A 15,849-nucleotide genomic window follows, 5' to 3' on the forward strand; every position below is an offset into this window, starting at 1 on the left:
GTTGTCGACCCTCGGATACTAGACTGTCCGAGAGTCAACCTGCACCCCCTGAGGGCACTCCAAGCTTTGATATGTACGTCAAGCATGGATTGATCCCGATTTTGTTTGGTACTTTGTGGCACCGGTACACCGCCGACAATGTGGATTTGCAATGGCCCTTAACGGGTTCTTTCGATGAAGCTAAATTGGATTATTTGCAGGACAAATTGTTTGCTAGGCGTAGCCGTCAGAGCATGTTTGATTCTTTAAGAGTGTGGCAGAAAGAAGCCAGGAAACGTAAGTTGAGAGAAGAGAAAGAGGCTTATAAAAAATCCACGCAGACTATGGCGCAGAAAGCGAGAGAACAGGTTGGAAATGAGAATGCGCTACGCATGGAGCGCTCAGATAGACTTTGTAGGTTGAAAGAAAATAAAAGTTATGTAGTGCGAGAGGATGACCCAGATGAGATGGAAGACATTTTGGATACCGACCCCCTCCCCCTTATGCCCCGCAGCCCTTGTACCCCTCTCTGCCTGTTCCGGCCCTCGTTAGTGGGGTTCCGGGTCCATCAGCCAGTGCCCCCCAACAATCCCTGCCCTCGACACCCCTCGTTTCTTTACTCCAGCCCACTTCACCTGCACCCTCCCAATTTTCCTTGGCACTCCCTACTGTTTCAGCTAGTACTATCCCAAGTCAGGAGATGTTAACGCCGAGTCGAGGCGCAGGTAGTGCATTGTTCTCACAGGTACGGAAGTTGCTTACGCGTTCTACAGTCGGTTTAGATGAGAAGAGTATAGTGGCTAATCAGGCATGTCAGTGGGCTTGGAACAATATTTATTCGTTTGAGGATATTTGGTCCACTATGAAGGATTTTGAGCCCTTGATGCAACAGCACGCTTTGTGGCATATGTCAAATGTACTGATACCGCTATGGGAACAGGGGTATGGAGGTGTGGCTCCAGCGGTTTTACGAGACATACAAGCCGGAGCCTATAGAACGAATACCTGGGTGAAAGAGGTGATGAGTAGCTTACGTGCTCTACTACAATACAGAAATGAATTGCCCTCTGCAGGCGCGCCCCATTTTCCAGGTTTTACATCCAATGCGCGAGGTGCACCCTATTTTTCATCCCGAGATACCCGAGTTGGTAGATCCGATCACGAGGGCTGTCACCAGGGATAGGATAGATGCACATTTCCAGGAACAGTGGGTGTATACGCCATGGAAGAGAAGTGAGGTATTATCATTGAAGGCCCAGCTGCCAGATTCGAGGAAAAATCTGACTGCATACTACAAAGAGCTTACAGAAGCTGCGTCTTCCACTGTAATGACTTTGGCTGATGTTGAATTGTTTTTTGGGCTTTTGGTCCCAGTTGATGTGTGGCGGCAAGTGAAAGGTACAGATCATTCTGAAGAGTTAGGAGGTACGTGGCAGGAGTTGCAGGATTGGGATAAGGAACGTAAGCCAGGGGAAAAGCAGAAACCGAGATTTTAGCTTTACCGGGGCGCATAATAAAATACATGCATTCTCTCATTCCCCCGAAGAAGGTAGATTGGGACAAGTTGACGGCTTGTAAGCAGAAAAAAGATGAAGCAGTCTCGGATTTCTTTACGAGGTTTGAAGAAACGTTCATAGATTTTAGTGGGCAGGACGTGTCACAGGATGGGGGGTTGCGACTTTTTGTTAACAGATTTGTCATGAATTTATTGCCTGAAATTTCAGCGAGATTGCAAGCGTCGGAGAGCACGTGGACGACGTCCTCTCCTTCTGGTATCCTCAGTATGGCACAGTATTATGAGCACAGAGAAAATGAGTGTAAGGACAAGCAGGAAAAGAAGGCAAAGGATTTGAAGACTAGGGTTTTGTTGCAGCAAGTGTCAAGGGGCCGAGGAAGAGGTGCAGCGCCGGGTCGTGGTGGCGGTTTTGGGAGAGGTGAGAGTAGGGAAAGGTTGGGACCGAATCAGTGTGCAAAGTGCAAGCAGGAGGGGCATTGGTGGAGGGATTGCCCACTGCTTCAATCGAATGCCGGACCAGGGCGAGGACGAGGCAGAGGTAGTGGTGATTTTGGGAGACAGAACGCACGGTCAGATGGAGGTGGGAGACCGGGGGGTAATTACTTCGACAACAGTGCAGACAGGCAACAGTCGCAGGGGGGCGGTGGGCAGTACTATAACGATGATTACTCAGTGGACGATATGACAGGGTTCTCCCACAACTAGGACAGCGTAGGACAGAGAGAGGGACCAGTGCCTGTGGAAGTTGATCAAAGGGGACCCTATGTCGAAGCAGACTTATTGGGGTCTCAACAAAAATTTCTAGTGGATACGGGTGCAATGAAAAGTTCAGTGGCTCATTCTCGGGTCCCAGGGGCGGCTCTGTCTTGCAAGAATAACATCTCTGTGGGTTTTGCAGGTACCCCGGTGATTAGCCCCATTTCTAAACCTCTCACGTTGACGATTGGCCCTTTCACTGTTGATTCACCGTTTCTATTGACATCGAATTGTGGAGAAAATTTGTTGGGCTTAGATCTATTGAAAAGGTTGCACGCTACCATCTATTGTTCCCCAGATGGCGTGTACCTTACTTTGGGCCCGAATGTCGCCCGCCCATTTCAGTGTTTTTCTAAAGATGACCCATTACCACCTGAATTTCAAGGCATACCCGACAGTTTGTGGGCTGTCAATGACACAGATGTAGGTAAAATGGATATTGCCCCGGTGACAATAAGGGTGAAGGTGGGAGCTAAATTACCCAGGGTTCCACAGTACAGGATTCCTAGGGAGGGAGAGAAGGCCCTGTTACAAATAATACAAGATCTAATAAGGTCTGGTGTAGTGGAGGAGACGGATTCGAACATATGTAATAGCCCGATTTTGCCTGTCCTTAAGAGACGGTCACCTGATGCTGATGATAATACTCCTGATGTCTATAGGTTTGTGATTGATCTGCGCCACGTAAATAGAGTAGTGGAGCCACAATACCCGGTGGTCTCGGACATCACTACAATATTGACAATGATTCCCCCTTCTGCTAAATATTTCTCTGTCCTGGATTTGAAAAATGCTTTCTTCAGTATTCCAGTACACGAGGAAAGCCGTTATCTCTTCGGATTCTCATTGGCTGGCCGAAGCTTCCGATTTAAGAGAATTCCCCAGGGGTACACTGAAAGTCCGAGTATATATAGTCAGGCTCTAAAGGCACAATTGGATGAACTGGAACTTCCACCTGGCAACGTCATGTTGCAGTATGTGGATGATATCCTGATAGCATCGGACGACGAGAAAGGTTGTCGGGATGCTACTGTTAAATTACTGCACCATTTAGCGAAAAGGGGGCATAAAGTGTCCCTTCCAAAGTTTCAGTACTGTCGAACGGAGGTAACCTACCTCGGTCACCTCCTTTCGAAAGTGGGGAGGAGATTGACGCCAGAGCGCATAAAAGCTATCAATAACATGAAGGTACCTAACACGCAGCGAGAGGTGCGCGCATTTCTGGGCATAACATCGTATTGTCGCCAGTGGATACCTAACTATGCGTTACTAACAAAACCCCTATTGTATCTGACTACCAAAGAAGTGCGCGAACCCCTACCCTGGACCCCCGCATGTCAAGAAGCGTTTGAGTCACTAAAAACGGCTTTATGTTCTGCGCCTGTTCTTGGAACACCTGATTACCAGAAGCCTTTTGTTCTTTACGTACATGAGGCGGAAGGTTGCGCGTTGTCTGTTTTAACTCAGTGTTATGGGGGGAAACAGAGACCCTGCGCGTATTTTTCTGCAATGCTCGACAATGTGGCAAGAGCGCTGCCGAGCTGTCTGAGAGCCACGGCGGCTGATGCGGTCTCTATAAGACAATCGGCAGGCTCGTATTGGGATCAGATCTCACAGTTATGGTACCGCATGCTGTGGACATTTTAATAAACAGAACGCAGACGCAGCATTTAACTAGTGCTCGTCTCACCGGCTATGAGATGACCCTCTTTGCACCCCATGTGACGATCAAAAGGTGTGCTACACTGAATCCTGCCACATTGTTACCTATCCCCACAGATACAAAGGACGATGACATACATGACTGCCTGTTTAGGACAGAGGAGGAGACGAAGGGGAGGGTGGATCTGACAGACAGACCCCTGGACGAACCAGACGGGGAGTTGTATGTGGATGGGTCCTGTTTTAAACTTCCAGATGGTACATCGACAGCAGCATATGCAATAACGACATTACAGACGGTAGTGGAGACATCTAGGGTACCTTACAATTCGGCCCAAGCTGCTGAGATTATAGCCTTACTGAGAGCATGGGAATTGAGTGAAGGGCTAGACGTGAACATTTATACTGACAGCCAATACGCCTTTGGCGTGGCTCATAATTATGGGCGACTTTGGGCAGAACGGGGATTTCTGACTTCCCATGGCCAACGCATACAACATGGCCCACTGATATTACGACTGCTAGCGGCACTGACATTACCCAAAAGGTTGGCGGTGATAAAGTTTAGCGCACACAAAACAATAGTGGATGATGTAGGGCGAGGCAACGCCTTCGCCGACGAAACAGCAAAAGAGACTGCTCGGACAAAATTACCACGAATGTTTGTGGCAGGACCAGCTAGATGGGTCCCAGATGTTAATATGTTTTCAGATACTGTACAAAGTGTGAAAAACATACAAGGCAAAGTGACTGAAGATGAATTGAGGGCATGGAAGGATGGACAGGGGCGATTGGATGCGGATGAATGTTGGACAGATGTGACCGATAAGAGACGATGGTTACTTCCAAATGCATATGTCCTTCCAGTAGTGACGATGGCTCATGGGCCCGCGCACATTAGTGCGAAGGGCATATGCAAGCTATTGGACCCAGTGTGGAGCAATAAGAATATCTCTAAAGTGGCGACTCACTTGGTTCGGCAGTGCATGGTGTGTTTGAGGCACAATCCTGGAAAGGGTACACCTGTCCCAGTGGGAAATTTCGCACCCCCCTCTTTCCCTTTCGAGGTGATTCAGATGGATTACATCTAAATGGAAAGGGTCAACAACTTAAAGTATGTTCTCGTAGTTGTATGTGCCTTTAGTAGGTGGGTGGAGGCTTATCCAACTAAGGATTGCACGGCCATTTCTACTGCAAAAGTGTTGATAAAGGAGTATTTTTCTCGCTATGGATTACCTAGGGTGATCTGGAGTGATAACGGTACGTCCTTTAATGCGGAATTGGTCAAGCAAATATGTAAAGGCTTACAGATTTCCCAGAAATTTCACTCAGCCCTACACCCCCCGGCAGCAGGACTTGTGGAGCGGTTTAATGGAACGCTCAAACTAAAAATGGCCAAAATACATGAGAGTACAGGTCTCCGTTGGCCAGACGCCCTTCCTTTAGCCTTGCTTTCTACGAGGGTGACAGTGAATTCGAGAACGGGCGTCTCCCCCCATGAAGTGATATTTGGCCGCCCAGCCAATATCTGGGGAGTGCCCAGGCCTAAATGTTTTTCTGAAGTACCATATCCTTTGTTGACAGACTATCTGTATGCTTTGACTAAAGATCTTCGTTCTATTCATCAGCAGGTAGCAGACACTCTGAAGCCGTTGCCGCAGGGGCCGGGACACTCCATCAACCCAGGGGACTGGGTCCTCGTACGAAGATATCAACGGAAGTCCTGTCTGGAGCCCAGGTGGTCGGAGCCGCGTCAGGTGCTCCTCACCACGCGTACGGCGCTTCGGGTGGAAGGAAGGAAGGCGTGGACTCACGCCTCACACATGAAGAAGGTCCCGCTGCCGTTGCCCTATGACCAGTGGGTAAAGGAAGGCATTGCTGACGAAGAGCACGAGAAAATACCAAGATATGTTCCTTTCTCGGATGCTTCACTGATTGGAGAAGAGCGAAAAGAAATAGAGAATTCAGTGAGCTCTACTACTCCTGTTGCTACTAGTGAAGAGACATCAGAGAGTCCAGCATCTGCCACAGATACACCTGCTTTGTTCACTGACCCCGAAGTGCCAGGGAGCACTCAATACAATCTGCGGCCCCGAAGAAAATAAGCAACAGTGACAAATGTGATGGACTAAACACTGGAAGAAGGGCTTAGTGAACTTTCTGAATACGAAGATTTAGTGGTAGGGATGGACTTGTAAGAGCCCTGGTGTTTAGCCGAAGGTTGTGCTCTATGAGACTATAGAGTGGTGCGGGGCCCAGGTTAAGTGCTCTCCTGTTTTAAATTGCCGTGTGTTAAGCGACGTGGGAATAAGGTATGGACGGTAAAAGCCTGCCTGTGAGGCTTTGAAGGACACAGGGAGAAGATCCCTTTTTAAGGGTTGAAGAACCCCTCTGGCCGGTTGAGGATTGTCTGGGACTAATTTTTTTAGTAGAAGTGTATTTTTCTTTTCCTTCCATTTTTGATATATTTTTGAACACTCTTGAGAATGTATCCCTTTGGCCGCCCTACCCATGATGAGGAGCAGCCCTTTGCGGCTCCTCCGAGACCTGTGCCTGATTCCCCCTGGTTGGCCCTTCCCAGAAAAGGAAACATTGTAGTCATCATCATTGTCCTAATTGCTTTTATAGTGACTCTTGGAATATTGTTTTTTCTGGACAAGGCTTATCCCGTTCATGTGTTTGCACCCACACCCACGGCCGTTCCTGAACATAACATGATTACTGTAGATTATGGTGAAAGAATGTTGAGAAAGGGTTACAAAGAAAATGTTTTTATTAAGACTTTGCACCATGCACATGCTACTACCAATTTGACGGATTGTTGGGTTTGTGGGCTCCTGCCTTCTGCTGCCTATAAGAAGGATAGATTTTTAGCACTCCCTTTGACGCCTGTGAATAGTTGTGTGGGGTGGTATACTCTCATAGATCTCGTTAAATATTTTTAACAGCCAGATTTCCTGACTCCTCGACTGCAGAATAGGGGGTGGACCATGACAATGCGAGTACGCCCTTTGCCTCCATCTTCCCTTGGACGAATATACACTGACGGACGTTTTGACCAGACCTTTATAGAGACGTGTGAGAAAAAGTTGGGCCGGTTTCTGATACCAAATGATACTGACAAAGTTAGGGACAGTTTCCTGAAATTGAATGCCTCCCTGTCTTACAGGCATCCCCCGAAGGGAAATACCAGTACCAAGTCTCTGATACCCCTGGCTGTGGTAGGTCCTTCTCCATTTTTCTGTATAGAGGGAAGGGGTCCCATAAAAGTTGGTAATAGCTCCTGTAATGTGACTGCATCAATACGTTTGCCTCTCAGCCCCTCTTTGATTGCTCCACCCAGCATCTATTTTGTGTGCGGAGATAATGGATACTTATGGTTGCCCGAGGGTTGGGGTGGGGTGTGTTATCTAGCCTATATGATTCCTCCTGTATATGTAGCTCCTTCTGATTACCACAAAACTCATCGTCGATTCCCCAGTCCACAAGAGCAGCGTAAAAGGAGGGAGCTTCAGGTAGATGACGTTGACCAGACAGACACCTCGTACCAGCAATGGACTGACTTTTCGGAGATAATGGATACTTATGGTTGCCCGAGGGTTGGGGTGGGGTGTGTTATCTAGCCTATATGATTCCTCCTGTATATGTAGCTCCTTCTGATTACCACAAAACTCATCGTCGATTCCCCAGTCCACAAGAGCAGCGTAAAAGGAGGGAGCTTCAGGTAGATGACGTTGACCAGACAGACACCTCGTACCAGCAATGGACTGACTTTTCTAAGGGCTTGTTACCTTTCTGGGGTCCGATATTTAACAGTAGGGCTATTCGACGACTGTCCAGGGTAATGGAAAAGGTAGTCCTTACTGAAGCTGACATTGCGACTAACATGTCCGTTGAGATTCAAGCTATGAGATTATTCACGATTCAAAATAGGATGGTGTTAGACGTCATCCTGGCAGATAGGGGCGGGGCCTGCCGCGTCATCGGGATGTCTTGTTGCGTCTATATTCCTGACTCAGCTCCGACTGTTAACTTGGCAGTACAGAAATTACATAGATTAGCGACTGAGCTACATCAAGATAATGGGACATGGTCCTTACAAGGGTGGCTCTGGGGTGCCTTCTCCTCTTGGGGTTGGAAAATATTGATGGGTTTGGTTGGTGTGGTGAGCGTAATATTGACATGCTGCCTCTGTGTATATTGCCTCCCTCCATGTTGCTCAATGTGTGCTACGAACTTACGCCCGAAAAAGAAGATGTCAGCTCAATACACCACTTCAATGATTACTGAAATTCCTGCTGATGCTAGTTGGTTGATGTTTATTTCAGATGATGTTTTAGACTAAAAAAAAAGATGTTCTGCCCCTAGAATGGATGTCGGCACTACCTTTTGGCAAATAAATGTGGCCACAGTTAGCCAATGATGCTAAAAGGAGGGTCTGATAGAATTCACTTTATCGATGCCCCAATCTCCGTCTCTCATATGTAAGTTAGCATCATATGGCTAACTAATGGAGTTCATATATGCGCCTGTACCGCCGTTTGCTACTTTATTATACAAATATACGTGTGACCACATTAGTTCCTTAGCTTAGCCTGTGTGCTGCCACTTTGTGCAACTCTGTGTTCGCGAGCCTTACTCGCTCATCTACCCCTCCCGTAGGAATTGTGAGTTTCACTAAGACTGCAGTTTTCGTTTCTCGGCTTACTGTGGCCGAAACTAACAAGTTTCTTTATCAGTAATGTTCTCATGCCCCAGAGACGCTGAAGCCTAGCTCCATGGCCTTGAGTAGAGATAGCGATGTTTCTCTTGCAGGTGCAGATGCCTGCTGTATGATGGCATTGTTCACTGGTCTGCTTCTCAGTAATTTTCCAGAAGGGGCGTACCTTAACGAATTGTATTGCATTATAATGTATTGCTGTGATGCAGAGAGTCAGTCCTCTCGTTCTCACTCTTAGGAGTGAGGTCGGACAGGGCCCTCTCATATGAGTGTTATTTGGCCTAATAAAGACTTTTGTTTATTCTTCTCCACTGTCCGGCTGACTTCCTATATAGTGACGACAGGTGAGTGCGGTAAGTCACTCGGGTGGATTTGAGCCACGCTTATCACTATAACTGGATTTTAATGATACCACAATAAAACAATTGAACTTAATACACATAAATGGTTTCAACTGATACATATTAGTGTCATCACAGTGGGACCTAGTGGATATGCTAATACTCAATAGGTGTCCACCAATAATCCTCTGAAAATCGGACCATGAATAATTATTTCAGTCGTCAATCAGCTCCACAAATCATTGCCAATATGTTCCAATTACCAACATTATAAGCTTGATAAGATGTATGCACCTTATCAATAAATAACCTTGGATTTACAACACACACACACGGCCCCGAAATGGGCACACATTGTGGACTAATTATTTATATGCTTTCTGACTAATGTGTCCTTAATTTTAGCTCACTGATGCTCTTGCAGATTTGAAAGATAACAAAAAAAATACTCCCTCCCAAACACATCCCCTTTGTGCTCTAGATATAAATAACAGACATCAATGCAGAATGGCGTGAGATAGAACAGAGGAAGGCAGTCTTTATGAGAGCAGTGAAAACAACAAATGTTTAAACTTAGAACAGTGGTGTCTGGTGCTGTTTTAAAGTGCAGAGCATTGCACTAGGCAAGCAAAAAAAGTTTGCAAACCTCACTCTCTCCATAGTATTTGGAGAGTTGAGGGGTTATGTCAGATTATGTCTCTGAAAAGTGGGAAAATACAAATGTCAGGCATCTCACAATGGATGTATGATGTTACAACGCATACTTTTACCACGCATGCGTTTACAACACGGTATTTACAACGAAAACCATTACAACGCATAGCGCTTTGGGGTGCTGGATAGTGAAAAGTTTAATTTACTATTCCAACTCCAGTCCCCGTGGACACTAGGGAAGGTGTTGGATAGTAAATTAAACTTATTCCCTATCCTAGAGCGCCCCCCAGCGCAATGCGTTGTAATGGTTTTCGTTGTAAATACCGCGTTGTAAAGGCACTGCGTTGTAAAACTTGCGTCGTAAAGGATGTTTCCCTCTCACAATTTCATGCATACACAACATACACAAAAGAGCCACATGTTGTGCATGGTCATACACACTGCTACTAATTTACAGAGCTCTTACAGGTTTGGAGAGCACATTGTAAAAAAACAAGACAAGCTGGTACCAGCTGTTGATTCTGAACTGAAACTGTTTCTTCCAGAAAGCGACCTCATACTCTTGCATCTGGAGAGTACTAGTACACTGTTCCACTGCCTCAGAGATACCACACTGGTACTCCTAACACACATCCTACATCCTGCAGCACAATCTCATCCACAGCCTGAAGAAATATGATGACATCACCTACAACATGATGAAACTGCATTGGCTCCATTTGCGGACTTGCATCATCTTTATAACTAGCTGCATCATTTACAAAGCTATCATGGCCAAGACCCCCACTAATTTTGCAGACCGGCTCACCATCTCCAGTGGTTCTCATCCACTGGTAGCCAAGTAATGACCAGATAGTAGACTAAGAAGTGTAAAAAAGAAGAGAAAAGCAGCAGGGCGTTTCCAATTATGCACCCAGGATCTGGAAAAAGTTTATCTTTCCCTCCCAAAAATCTGTAACCCTGCTTCAATTTAGGTAGGAGTTGAAGACTCACTTCTTAAAAGAACATTACATCACATTACATTAACCATCCACAACCCACCTACAACTTCGATCACTCTTTTACTTTATGCTTGTCTATGGTCCCTGATAGCGCTAGAGAAATAGCATACACTTACATACATACATAAATGTTACATCAATCATTCAGCCTAGGTTCTCAGTCTGCAGCAGTGATTGTCATTTTAACATTAGCTTTAAATACGTCATTGACAATGCTAACAAATTGTCACCAAACCTCAATTGTACAGTTTATAAACAATATGCACATATTTACTGTTAAATGCATGCTTTTCATTGTAGGAAAATGCAGTGACTGAAGTAAGAAAGAAAAGTGAATTAGACATATAGGCAGCAAGAGATAAAGGGAGATACTAGATGTGGCAGTGAGAGGTGTATATGTATAAAGAAATGCAAGGTAAAAGAGCTATGAGGAAAAGATAGGGGCAATTGAGAAGAGGCATATGGAAAGAAAGGTCAGGGAAAGAGAGCTGTGAGTGAGAGAAGGGAAGAAAGGAAAACTGTGAAGGGTAGAAAGAAAAGTATGTAGGCAGACCTCTAATATACACAATAGGCAACCTCTAATATATACTCAGAATGCATTCCTCAGATATATCAAAGTGCACAGCCTCTGGTATATGCACAGCAAACAGACATGCCTATTGTGCGTATCACTATGTCAGGCCTCTGGTAAAGCACCCAACTTCTCCAAATAATGAAACCACTAAGGGCCTCATTCTAGCTTCCCCTTTATTTATGCAGGGATGTACTGGGGACAGAATTTATGATACAGACCTGTATCTTACCTGAAATAATGAGGATTACACTTCCCCCTGAAATGGGGAATAACACGTAGACCCAGTAACAATGGACCCAATCTTGCGTATTCTCCCACCTGGAAAAAAGTGCCTAAACTGGCAAATATTTACCCCCCTGCTTGTAGCAATCATGTTGATTGATTGAAGAGGGGGCAGGAGTGGCTGGAGCTTTTTATGCCCTTATACTGAAGTACAAGAACAGGTGGGGGCAAGGAATAACAGCGGCCCACAGCTACTCAGATGTCTCTGAGTCTGGGGTTTCTGAGTCCAAAACGATTGGGTTCAGAGTTTGTGAATGCAATAATTCCAGGTCAGAGACTCTGAAACCTTGTAGTTGAGAATGGAGGTGTAAGTGTCCCTGTAGCATATGTGTTTTCTTCCAACAGTTCTGACTTCTTAGTCAATAGTACTTGGTATGCTAATACTAAATATATATTTTTTTATACAAAAAGCTAAAAATCAGAATACACAGTCCTGTTGTCTACACCTTTATCACATTCCTACTTTCACTCTATCTCGTATTTTCTTGTAATAATGAGCAAATATTATTTATCTTGTAGACAGCCTATTCATGTTCACATCACCAAGCAGATCAAAAAAGAGATTTTCCTTGTGGCTCACATATTTTTTACATTATGACCTAGTTCACATCAATATTACATGTCCTTCAAGATATGCCAATAACACGCTTGTTTTGGATTTGTATTTACCAAATGTTATTTCTTTTTTTAAATATATATATATCAAAAACTTTTTTTAAAGTGCTTTTTTTTATAACATTTCTTTCTTACAAATTCATTATACTTTTCTCAAACAATGTTGACACATATAAAAACATAATTCATCATCTAAGTACTTTTTTACAAATTTATTATACACAAGAATTATAAAAACCACCCTGACACCACCATTTAAATCACACACACCAACTGTTCATACATACACTCTCATACAATTCATTTATCACCCAAACACTATTTCTGTATATAAGGTTTATCAGAGAAAAACTCTGACTGAGTAATAACCACAGAATGAAAATGTGGGATTCCATGCCAGGTCTACGCGTGTTTCTGTGGGTTTATACCACCTTCCTCAGGACCTCAACAAAGTTGCTTTCTGCTTATCGGGTGGATACAGGGTATCCTCCAAGAAATGAGACTATAAATCACGGAGCCTGTTGATATCCAAGGGGATACTTGTGTTCGTTTTGGCTCCCCATATAGGAATCTTTATGGCAATAATCTTTGTTCAAACTATTTTCTGGGTGGCTTCACTCTTCCAAGTCATATACAACTTTTGTCTTCAGCTGGAATTTCTTGTATTCTGTATTTTCCTAGTCACTGCGTGTATTCCTATTATCCTAATTTACTTTCTTTTGTTGGCCATAATCAGGAGAGATTATTGTATCTAAGACCACACTTTTTCAAAATTACCATGTATCACAACAAAGTTATTTGTACCAGTTCGCCCAGAAAACAACAGAACAGTCTGTTACAGAATACAAGAAACTTTTCATTCAGTTCCCATTGCTGGAATTCATCAATGTAAAAAATACAGCAACCTTTCTCTCAGTGGAGACCCCAACTCCTTGATCTTAGTCTCCACCCCAAGTCTACTGCAAGACCCTGCTATCAGCTTATCACAGAGATTTCTATGCTCCTGAATTGAGCTGCTCGGCCAATTGCAGAGGTGAAAGCCAGTAGTCACACAGCTAGTATCAGTTTCGAATGGTAGAACTAGACTGCTAACACTTCTTTCAGAATGCGTTACCAGAAAGCTCCACTCAATGTGGCTGGAAGAGGCAGGTTAGTCATGGTTCACTTAGCTTGGTGTGGCTGGGCGCCAGTAAAATCCGCTATGCAGCTGCTTTTTTAAAGTCCGTGCTCTAAACGGTGCATGGAGTAGCAAAAACTCTGCTAATTCCGCAGGCAGAGCGTAGTTCAACGCCCACCCCTCTTGGCTTTAGTATCATAGTCAATAATCGATGTGCAGTTTCGTTGGAGACAGAGGAACTGGTTGAAAGGAAGTGTGTGTGGACAGAAGCTGTTGAAATGCAGCAGACTTTTGTTGTCTGTGGGCTTATGGTAGACTTTTGTTACCAGAATGTCATCTTGTGGACGAATAACCAAGTCAAGAAAAAGTGGAGCTTTGGCAGAAGTGTGATTAAATTTAAGAAACCTTTTGCGATTGTTAATCCATTTGATAAAACCCTCTTCTGTGGTTGATTACCCATGCCTATTTCGATAAAACATTGTCTTTATATTGACACCACAATCTGGTATGGCTGCTGTTTTGGTTCTGATGGGAATAAATGAATTCTGATTCCAACTTGTGAACCTACAGCCATGCCAAGATCAACACAAAAGCGTTCCTCATCAAAGTTTTACAGCAAAACATGCCTTCCTACTGAAGGTCCTCCAAAAATGTGCATACTTTTGTACTTATCTTAGCATGCCTTTTTGTGCATGTATATGTATTATTATAGATCAAACTTTACATGCAAAGTCCGTTGTAATGAAATTTCAACTATGCCTTTTAAAATGTGCTTTTCACATTGACACTATAGAAAGGTTTCATGTAGACACTTATAAATAAAGAAAATAAGGTGCAATATTGGACAGTATTACCTTTTGCTGACATGGTTCTGTGTTTACAATGTTTGCTTTCACACTCAGATGGATTCATTTGTAGATGCTAAGCAAGGGTGAGCCTATCTGGTGTTTTGACTAAGGATCTAAGACCAGCACTTTCATTGTGAAAGCTTTTTTTTAGCCCTAAAAGAATCAGGAAATGCTGTGTTTAGTGTTTTTCTTTGTTTAGGGAAGTTACACATCCCACTGACTAATACAGCACCGTGAATTACCAGAAACAATTCACAGTTAGACCCAAAACACATGTTTTTAAACCACTGGCAAACATTCAATAAGAAGATTAACCCAGCGGTCCAAAAGAGCGAAGTCTTGCCTAATTGGGGAACCAATATGGTGGCCGCATGATCGCGCGCTTCGCAGCTTCCTCTTTCCTCAGTGGGCCGGTCACATACTGCTGGCTGTGTTCAGGGTTCTTGCATAAGCGATGATCTTGTGGCTTGACATAGAAGTAGCCAACAAGACCGGCAGTCGACGAACTGTGCTCCTTTGGCAGCTTATCCTTTAAAGACTGTACCACTTTGGGCTATTTTGTGGCACCCAAAACACCCAAAGTGGCCAAACAGCATTGAACGGCAGGTAATCCGGCAGCCATCTGTAGGAGGGGAACGATTAACGCTGGACCCTGCTGTTGACAACAAACGCCGCGGGACATCCGGCGGCACTTCAGGCTTAGTAAGAGCTTATGCTCTGGCGAGTACAAAGAGGACAATTGCAGAGCTCTTCGCCGCTTCGGGGGCCTCAAGGGCCGAGCAAATACAAAGCTATCCAGCAGACCAAATATCAACAGTGCAGGGAAGGAGATACTTGCGACGCTCGAATGTTTGGCTGCTCCGCCCCCTGCTCTTCACTCCACATGAAGGCCCAAAGCTTGTCAGCGGTCCTGAGGTGAGAATCACCATATCCTTTTGATTAAACCGGAGTGGCAGGAGAATATTCCGGGCTGTACTACTGGAGCACATGTTGGCAACACATGTGAGGGCATTCTAGCCCTTGCATGCACTGTGAAAGACACTTATACATCCAAAAATGCTATTCATTTTGCTACCTTACCTCTAAATGATAAAGGGAAATCACGGTGCATGAAGATCTCTGTGCTGCAGGTAAACCTGGGGCCCGGGTTTGGGTTTTGGCGATCGCAGAGACACACAGAGACTGAGACACACAGAGAGACAGGGAGATGCAAACACAGAGACAGAGAGACACACACACAAAGACTCACAGACAGAGACTCACACACAGAGACAGAGACACACACATAGACAAACAGACAGACAGAGACACACAGAGACACACAGAGATAGAGACACACACAGAGACAGAGAGACACACAGAGAGACAGGGAGACACAAACACAGAGAGAGACACACACACAGGGATGCCATTACAACGCAGTTTTTACAACGCAAGTCGTTACAACGACTTGCGTTGGGTGGTGCTGGATAGTGGAATAGTTTAATTTTCTATTCCAACTCCAGTCCCCGTGGATAGTAGGGAAGGTGTTGGATTGAAAATTAAACTATTCCCTATCCTAGAGCGCCCTCCAGCGCAAGTCGTTGTAACAACTTGCGTTGTAATAGCTGCATCGTAATGGTAGTGCGGAGTAAAAGTTGCGTGTCGAACGTCTGGGGGTCCAGAAAACTGCTCTGGACTTGCTTGTATCGGTTCTGGCCAATAGATCTCAGGCAGTATCTCTAGGACCCTACCAATCATCTAAGGTGTCTCTGCCGTGTGGGGTCCCTCAAGGCTCATCCTTG

This window comes from Lissotriton vulgaris, chromosome 12 (assembly GCF_964263255.1).
Source record: "Lissotriton vulgaris chromosome 12, aLisVul1.2, whole genome shotgun sequence".
In the NCBI taxonomy this organism is placed as follows: Eukaryota; Metazoa; Chordata; class Amphibia; order Caudata; family Salamandridae; genus Lissotriton; species Lissotriton vulgaris.